The following is a 10,005-nucleotide window of genomic DNA, read 5'->3' as shown; positions in this document are numbered from 1 at the left end:
AATACTGGCTGTATCCCTGAACACACAGAGATCTACCTTAGCTCTTCTAACCACCATGCTCTTGCTATGGCTCTAATAGCTCTGACCCCAGGGCAACTTTATTTATTAACATACAATTAAAATCACATTTCAGTACAAATAAAATACCACCATAACATACATTTTTAAACTATCTTGCATAATAACAATTGGGTTGCTGGAATATTTGGCAATTTTATGTTTAACTTGGGAATTCCCCAGAACTGATTCCAACATGACTGGGCCATTTTCAATTTCACCAAGAAAGTAGAAGGGTTTCAGCTTCTCCATATCCTCATTAGCACTGGTTGTTAAGGCAGCCATCCTAGGGAACTGGTTTTTATTCAGCATGTTTAAGGCATCCATCCTATGCAACTGGTTAGAATGACTCTCATCAGCAGATTCTCCAGATTGGCCTATCAAATAAGAAAGTACCATCCAATCCATGGTATCTTTTGTTTTCAAACTAAATGAACTAAACTAAGAGTAAAAATTGTGTCCTCATCATGGGGTAGTTTTACCCTCTCAACAATCTGTCAATAGATAGCACTCATATGCCCAGTTTTAATGCTTACACACGCTTTCATTTGCAAAGTCAAGTTTTGTATTGTATATAAATCATTATTACAATTTGGCACTTGGGATATGGGTCAGTTGATAGAGTAGTTTCCTTGAATGCACAAAGCCCTGGGTTAGATTCGCAGGGTTATATAAACCCAGCATAGTGCCACACATTTATAACCCCAAGCCTTAGAATGTAGAAGCAGGGAGATCAGAAGTTCAAGGTCATTTTTGGCTGAATAGAGAGTTCAAGTTTGAGGTTAGTTTGGCATACATGAGAGTCTGTTTCAAAACAATGGCAAATTGTGTATATGTAAACAGGGAGATATACACTTTACTGTCAGGAGCATACAGTGGTAACTATAACTACTTTCTAACACAGCAGCATAAGAACCAACCCTTACTAATGGCTAGTTAGATTTTTTTCCTAGTGGAGTTACATGGGTGAGTAGCTCAGGGCGTTCTGAGGGTCTTGGCCTGGGAATCAGGGGGTCATGACTCCAATTCTGTCCCCAGCCCTCTTCTCTAGCCCTTATTCTTTGGAGCCAAGGCAGATATGTTTTTCTATTTGCTTACTGTAGTCTCCGTGCACTTACCTTAGCATTATACTTAAAACACTGCACATTATTCCTTAATTAATCAGTTGCATTGGGCTACAGACTCTAAACTCCACAAAGCTAGGGAATCACTTGTGTTTTATATACTATTTCATTTTCAGCATTTGAGCTTGAGTACTTGACATAAGGTATCTTGGTATTAAATACTACAAAATTCTGTACAAGCTTTTTAATTACAATTTCAACCAATTATTAGAGTGGAGTTTTATCTACTTAAGCAAATCTATATGTAAGGATCTTTAGCCATAAAATGATATATTTCTACCTCATTGAGTTATTATAAGGGCTTCATTCAATGCTAGTTAAGACACTTAATTTAGTGACACAAAATAAGCAATTGATAAATATTTATCTTTTACTTAAATTTTGACTCTCATTTTTGCTATATTTCTAACACAAATTAAAAAGTCTCCCTTATAATGCCTCCCATTGTGACATTCTGATACAATACTTCTTAGCATATCTGCAGTAGTCATGAATATTCCATTTCTGGAGCAGATGGTACGGTGTTATAGACAGACACGTGTTTGGAGGAGCTTGCTTAATGGAAATGCAATTTCATTCATGGAACAAAGTCATTTTCAGTAACCAAGGTTTTTTTCTAGGTCATTTGTGACCTACAGCTCAGCCTCTTTTCTCATACATGGATGATACATAGTTAACAGCAGGAGAGGTGTAGAAAAGTTTCAGGAAATCTCAAGTGTTCTTTTCAGTGAGATCAAATCCTGTGCTCGCTTTTCTTTTAGAAAAGGTCATTTTTTTGTGCAACATTTCAAATTTCCAAAGTAACTTCCAGAGCACATTGTTACCTGGGAGATTGCATGACTTTTCTGTCTGGTTTGTTTTATTTTGTTTTTAGCTCTGATTGACAAGTCTACAGTTAGTTTTTCTGATTTTATCCTAAACAAAACATGTTAATTTCTGGCAGCTTTCACTCACTCTGGAAGAATGGGCTGTTCCTCAGACTCAACCTGTTGGAATGGATATTAATCAGTTTGTGTTAAAGGACTCTCTAAATTGCTCTACCACTCTTATTTGGATGATCACGGCCTAAACCACAGAATCTCATTTTGATCTTCTCCTTCATGCATCTTTGTGCTCTTCCTTTCTCCCCGATCCAGCTTTTGAGAGCAAAGGGTTTATTTGCCTTACAGGTTATATATAGTCCATCGTCATTCCAAGCCAAAGCTGGAACCTGGAGGTAGACACTGAAGTGGAGACCCTGGAGGAACACTGTTACTGGCTTGTTCTCCAAGTTGTCTTCAACCTGCTTTCTTGTACAGTCCAGGACCAACAGCCCAGGGGCGCACCACCTGTAATTGGCTGGCCCTCCCATATTAATCATTAATCAAAAAATATCCCCACAGACATGCCCACAGGCCAATCTGATGGAGCCAATTCTTCAATTTTAGTTCCCTCAAACTAGATATGAACATATTCTTACCAAATAAGAATGAGAAAAGGTGTTTCTAGAGTAAGAGTTGTAGTGTCTGGGTATGTTATTTATTTTTGCTTTTTTGAGAAAGGATATCTCTAGATAGTATTGGCTGGCCAGGAACTCAGTATTTAGATCAAGCAGGCCTCAGACTCACAGAGATGCCTCTCCCTCCCAAGTGCTAGGATTAAAGGCACATACCACCATTCCTGGCTCTAGCTATTGCTTATCTTATCTTGTTTTTGTTTTTCAAGACAGGGTTTCTCTGTGTAACAGCCCTGGCTGTTCTGGAATTCACTTTGTAGACCAGACTGACCTTGAACTCACAGAGATCCACCTGCCTCTGCCTCTCAAGTGCTTGGATTAAAGGCATGTGCCATCATTCCTGGCTCAGCTACTTCTTTTTAAATATATCTATATCTATTTATCTATATATACATGCATACATATATATGTATGTATATGTTGGTTTTTCAAGACTGGGTTTCTCTGGTAGCCCTAGCCATCCTGGAATTCTGGAACCAGGCTGGCCTCAAACTCAGAGATCCACCTGTCTCTGCCTCCAGAGTACTGGGATTAAAGACATAGGCCATCACTGCTAGGCTTAAATGTGTTTTTAATTGAAATAATCGCCGGGCGGTGGTGGCGCACGCCTTTAATCCCAGCACTCGGGAGGCAGAGGCAGGCGGATCTCTGTGAGTTCGAGGCCAGCCTGGGCTACCAAGTGAGTTCCAGGAAAGGCGCAAAGCTACACAAGAGAAACCCTGTCTCGAAAAACCAAAAAAAAAAAAAAAAAAAAAAAAAAAGAAATAATCATGTCACTTTCTTCCCTACAGTCCCTTCCAAATACTCTTCCTCAAACCCCTCTCATGCCTCCAATTCTCAAGTTGGTGTGTATGTGTGGTAGCTATACTTCTCTGTGGTTATAAAGATAACATTTAGAATGTAGTAAGGAATTATGCTAGTGTAGCAAAGTGGTAGTGATAGGTTCTTTTCCAACGTTCATGACTCACTAGCCCCAGCAGCTGACTAGGTTTCAGTACCAGTACCAGGCGTGATTTCCCTCCTGTTGAATTGGGCTTAAGTCAGTAAGATAGATGCTGGTTACCACCAACAGTGACCAACATTTACTGCACCTTCATGGATATCCTGCCATGCTTGTCTTCACCTTGTTTCATAGTCGTTGCAGTTGAGTAGGACTATTAATTGCTTCCCTCCCTTGGCAGCTTGCATGGCATTTTCTGGTACTATGGAGACTAGATTGCAGGAAAGAAGCTTGCAGATCAGATCATCTCAAACATCTAGGCTTTTGATGAACATAGCTCTTTTTAAATATAAAATTATACACAATCTATTTAGGAGGCTTGTTTCCCTTGCAGTATTACTTACTTTTGTTCAGACAGAAGTGAAAGTATTTCCTATCTCTGATGCATTTGAAAAGAGCTTCAGAAATGAGTGGTTATGCAACTGAATTATAGGTCAGGCCCAATGTTCATATAAAAGATATTTAATCAGGGGCCTAGTATTTCATATTTGATTCTTGAACATGAAGATCAGTGTGCTTGAGATTCTAGTCTGGTCAAGAAGTATTTTACCAAACTACCATGAGTAACAGTGTTTTAGAGTAGTATGCAGTCTTAGACTTAAGACTCATGAATGAATTTTGACTTAGAAAGATACAAAGAAAAAAACCTTTAAAATTTTTATTCTTAAATGCCATTTTTATTTTGAAATATACCACAATAAAATGGCCTACTCCAAAAAAGCAAATAAGCTTTAATGTACAGCATAATACAGTCATTTCGGAGGTCAATAAATAACATACTTTCAGCTACAGATCATGTTAACATTGACATCCAACAGTGCTCCCTTCCTGTTCTCCAGGACTACTTTAGCTCTTCCCCTCATTGTTCCCCTTAAATCTCAGAAACAGATGTTCACATTCTAACAGAAATCCCTTCGGGGGTTTGATAAGGTTTGCATTGTGTCTATGGATCAATGCAGAGAGAACTAACCATAAAGTTGACTCTTCTAATTGATGACTGTCATACATTCATCAGGTATTTTTTTTCTCAGAATATTTTGCACTTTTCTCTGTAGATGTCTAATCCATCTATACCTGGTAGGTTTGTTTCTAGAAATGCAAATGTTTTTCTATTTTGTAAATGTCCTGATTGAAGTTGTACTCGTTATGCTCTGTCATTTGTAAATAAAATTGATTTTTATATATTGAATTTTTTTATCCTGGAAACTTGCTCAGCTGTCTTTATAATTCATTTTTTTTGAAATTTAATTTATTTTTATTTTGTATGCATGAGTGTTTTGCCTGCATGTATGTCTGTGTCCCACTTGTATGCCCAGTGATCACAGAGACCAGAAGAGTGAGTCATATTCCCTGAAGTTGAAATTGTAGATTGTAATGAGCTGCCATGTGGGTTTCAGGAACTTGAACCTGGGTCCTCTGGAATAGTAACAAGTACTCATAATGGCTGATCCTCCTCTTTACAAGTCATAGAAATGAAGATTCTTTTGGGTCTGTAAGATGGAGATTATATGTATAAAAGTAATGTTAATTTTGGATTTTCCTTTTTTATTATCAGCCCTTCCTTCTCCCTTCTTTTCTATTGGCCTGTTTTCTAGCATTAGTTAGGACTTCAGTGCAATGGGAAGCTGAAATATTGATGGTGCAGAATGTGTCTGGGAAGGTATACTTTTGTTTTATTTATCATGGAGTATAATCAGTGTTGTGGATACTTAGTGAGTCTTTATCCAATGTAGAATATCTTCTTTTAACCACATCTTGTTACTTTTTAAAGTCATGGAGCATATTGAATCTTATAACATTCACCATTAAGATATTTATGATTGTTGGATTGCCTTTGTTTCTCTACATTTTAGAGACCAGAGTCAGGAAAAACATGAATGAACACATTTACACAAACATTGATCTGTGCCTGTTTCTATATTCATCCAACTCTGTGTGGTGTGGTGTGGTGGTGGTGGTGGTGGTGGTGGTGGTGGTGTGTGTGTGTGTGTGTGTGTGTATGCATCTATCTGTAATCTGTCTGCCTATGGGTTTGTAACTCATAACTCCATTTCCTATCTAATCTTACAGGATTCACTCTAGCCACCTGCTTTTCCTTATCTATAATTCTATTCTCCAACAAGAACATCTGGATCTCATTAGTCACAATGTATTTGCTTGTTTTTTCAGTCACAGAGTACACAGAATGCAGCTTTAAATATATAACACACATCACTGCAAAACTTGAAATCACTAACCAGAATAATATATTGGTTCACAGTTCCTTGTGTCCTTTGCCTTGGAGTTGCTGTGAAATGTTATAAAGCTCTAAGGTTTGTTCTTCTTTCTCCATCCCTGTGCGAGTTACATTAAATTAGATACTTCTTCAACAACATTTATATTTCATTAGGATTGCTTGCACATTGCTTACTTTATTTAAAATTAAGCGCATTCAAAGGTTTAGATAAAATGAGTGTAAAACATGACTGTCAAAAAGTTTTCTGTGGCTTTTATAACACATCAGATAATCTATTTATAAAAAGATATTGTTTGTTTTGTCTCATAGTTTCAGGAGTTCCAGCCCATTATTGGTTATTCTCATTGCTTTTGCACCAGCAGTGAGGTAATATACTAAGAGTTGGAGGGTGCATGCATATTCTCCCCCTCTTCTCTCTCTTCAATGCCTCTCCACTTAAAAAAATTACTTTTAACTCACTAAAAGATAATCCCATTGGGAAAAGACAGAATAACTGAACATTGTTTTTTTTTTTAAATGTGGCAATGATAAATGATACTGTGAGTCACTGGGAGTATTCCCTTGATCTCAGTGCAACTGGTTCTAAAATCTGGAGAAACATGGGAATGAGCTGGAAATAGATGCTGTATAGCAAATTGGTTTTCCAGAATAGTAAAGTCTTCCATATCTGTGAAAGTCTAAAATTCTCACTTCTGTACAGCAGGTGATTTTATAGCAAGTCTTCTTGATTACTGTTTTATTGCCTCCTCTGATCATCGCTGTGAGACTATTTCAGCTAGTTCATGTAAAGATTTTTTAATGTAATTTGGTGGTGCAAACATGAAATGGAATGTAACTTTGTCCAGAGAACATGACCTGAGAACATTTTCATAATATTTATGGAACACTGACGGAACTTAACATCTAGTTCAGTGTGAATTTCCTGGTAAAATCTATCTATCTATTTATCTATCTATCTATCTATCTATCTATCTATCTATCTATCTATCTATCTATCTATCTATCATCTATCTATCAAGATATACATATGCATATGTTGTTATGTATAGATATATGTCTTGTTTATGTAATATATACATGCAGGAGTGTTTATGCCTGTGCATATGAAAGGCCAGGCATTATTAATAAATGTCTTCCTCTGTCACACTCCACACTATTTTTTTAGACAGGGTCATTACTGATCTTGGAACTCACAGATTTCACTGTCCCAGCTGACCTGACAAGCCCCTATGGTCTCCCTGTCCACCACCCCATCACTAAGATTACAAGTGTGCACTGCCATGAACAGCTTTTTGCATGATCACTGGAGTGGTCTGAACTCAAATCCTCATGATTGCATAGCAAGAACTTTCTTTAACTGCTGAACTTCCTAGTTCCTTCCTGGTAAATATTGTGTTATATAATTAATTCTCTCTCAACATCTAAAAAAATATGACTCTAGAAGTTATTGATTCAATGTTTTAATATCACAAAACTGTAAAACTTTAACTTGTCTTTAATCTGTCTAGTGACATCAGTCACTTTTAGCTTCTGTGGCCCCTAGGTCTGAACTCAATTATATGGATCTCCTCGTTAGTCTAACCCAGTTCACCACCATTATAAGTGATGTGCTAGGTCCTTCTCTGTCTGTAATGTGTTTTCATAAGAGAAGTCATATTCATTAGTTTGATTTGAGTACTGAAACTCATTAAGATATTACATAGTGATTTCTAGGAAAAACAATTTGCAACACATCTGTGCTGACTAGTTTTATGCCAACTTAACACAAGCAAGACCCATTTGGGAAAAGGAAACCTAAACCTAATTTGATAAAAATGCCCCTACCAGCCTGGCCTGTGGAACATTTTTTGATTGATGATTGATAAGGCAGGGCACAGATCACTGTAGCTGTGCTACCCCTGGTTTAGTGTTTCTGAGTGCTTTAGAAAGCAAGCTAAGCAAGCCATGGAGAACAAGCATATTAACAACACTCCTCTGTAACCTCTACATCAGTTCCTGCTTCCAGGTTCCTGCCTTGAGTTCTTGCCTTAATTTCCCTGGATGCTGAACTACAAGCTGTAAAATGAAATAAACCCCTTCCTGCCCAAGTTGCTTTAAATCACAGTGTTTTTATCACAGCAATAGAAACCCTAACTAAGACAGTCTTTATACATTAGACTTATACAACTTAGAAGAATAGATGTATTTTCTTCAGCTATGTAGATCAATGATTCTTAACATAGCATCCAAAGATCACCATCAACCTACTAATATATCTAACAGCCTTCACAAATGGCCTGGCCTTTCCTTGTTCTTAACTGTGAAGGATATGCAAATTCATTTTTTGACTCTCATGTAACACCTGTGGCAATTTACTACTAAGTTAATGGATGTGCTATTAACGTTACTCATAGTTGATATTTGTAAAGTAAATTAGCATTTTAACTAATCCTGCTGAGGATTTAAAGTCAGTGTTATATTTAGAACCCCAGCTGACAAATAGCACTATGCAAGTGGTAAAGTTAAAATGTTTCATGTACAAACAAATTTGAATGCCGGCAATCTGGTGTTTTTTCTGTTCTTGCCTTTCCAGTCTTACTGTTATTTTACCTACATCACATTCTGATTATTTAGTTCATAGTTTGGTTAATACTATAGTATACTATATGGTGTTATATATTGTGCACCAATAATATTTTAACTATAATTGTTAATTTCTAGACTTCATGTGTCTCTGCAATGTGGATCATTTATTTCTCCATTTCTAAGATAACATACCTCACCAATGTATGTTTGCTTAAATAGATATGGTTTCTTGTTTTTACTTAATTTTGCCTCTAGAAATATGCAAATATTAGGGTATGTGGGTATGATTTTAGATTCTACCAAGGAAAATCCCACAAAAAAATTCTGAAATAAAATTGGCTAAAAAAAGTTACATATAGACCAACCACAGCCCCAGAGATATCTTGATATAGGGAGCCATTATTGGGTTAGAGAGAAACCTGATGCTTGGGAAATTCCCAGGAATCCACAAAGATGACTGTAGCTGGAAGTTTCTCTGGTCCTGCCTAGCCCTGTGGTTGGGAGGAATCTCTCCCACCCACATCCCACAGCTGCTTAGTCCTAAGTAAAAACTCAGAGGCTTATATTATTTACAAGCTGTATGACCTATAGGTTAGACTTCTTGTAAGCTAGCTCTTATAACTTAACTCAACCTATTTCTATTAATCTGCATATTGCCATGTGGCTGTGACATTACCAGTCTGTGGTCATATTGTTGCTTCTTGGGTGGTGGGCTGGTATCTCCTCTTCCCACCTGTCTCTTTCCTGTATCTCTGCTTGGATTTCCCATCCGCCTTTAAACTACCTTGTCATAGGCCAAAACAGCTTTATCTATCAATCAATCAATCAATCAATGAATCAGAGCAACACATATTCACAGTATATAGAAAGACATCCCACACCAGATGACCTCTGCTAAGACTCCTAGCAATAGTGAAGAAGGTACCTGAGCTGGCTTTTCCCTATAATCAGATTAGTGACTACCTTAATTATCATCATAGAACCTACATCCTGTAACTGATGGAAGCAGATGCAGTGATCCACAGCCAAGCATTGGGCTGAGCTCCCAGAGTTCAGTTGAAGAGAGGAACAAGGGATCATATGAACAAGGTGGGGTGCTGGGTCAAAAACATAATGGGGAAAACCACAGAGACAGCTGACCTGAGCTAGTGGGAGCTCACAGACTCTGGACTGACAGCTGGGGAAACTGCATGGGAGCGAACTAAGCCCCTTGAATGTGGGTGACTGTGGTGTGGCTTGATCTATCTATGGGGCCCCTGGTAGTGGGATCAGGACTTATCCCGGGTGCATGAACTGGCTTTTTGGAGCTCATTCCCTGTGGTGGGATAGCTTGCTTAGCCTTGATGCAGAGGGGAAAGGCTTGGTCCTGCCTCAATTTGGTATGCCAGACTTTGTTGATTCTCCAAGGGAATCTGAGGAGTAGACAGGGGTGGGGGGATGGGAGAAGGGGAGGGGGGGAACTGGGACTGGTATATAAAATGAAAAAAATTTTAAATAAAAATAACACTGATTAAAAGCTATAATGTAC

This window comes from Peromyscus maniculatus, chromosome 15 (genome assembly GCF_049852395.1).
Source record: "Peromyscus maniculatus bairdii isolate BWxNUB_F1_BW_parent chromosome 15, HU_Pman_BW_mat_3.1, whole genome shotgun sequence".
Taxonomy (NCBI): Eukaryota; Metazoa; Chordata; class Mammalia; order Rodentia; family Cricetidae; genus Peromyscus; species Peromyscus maniculatus.
The sequence above is the reverse complement of the archived record's forward strand: the minus strand, read 5'-3'. Positions refer to the sequence as shown.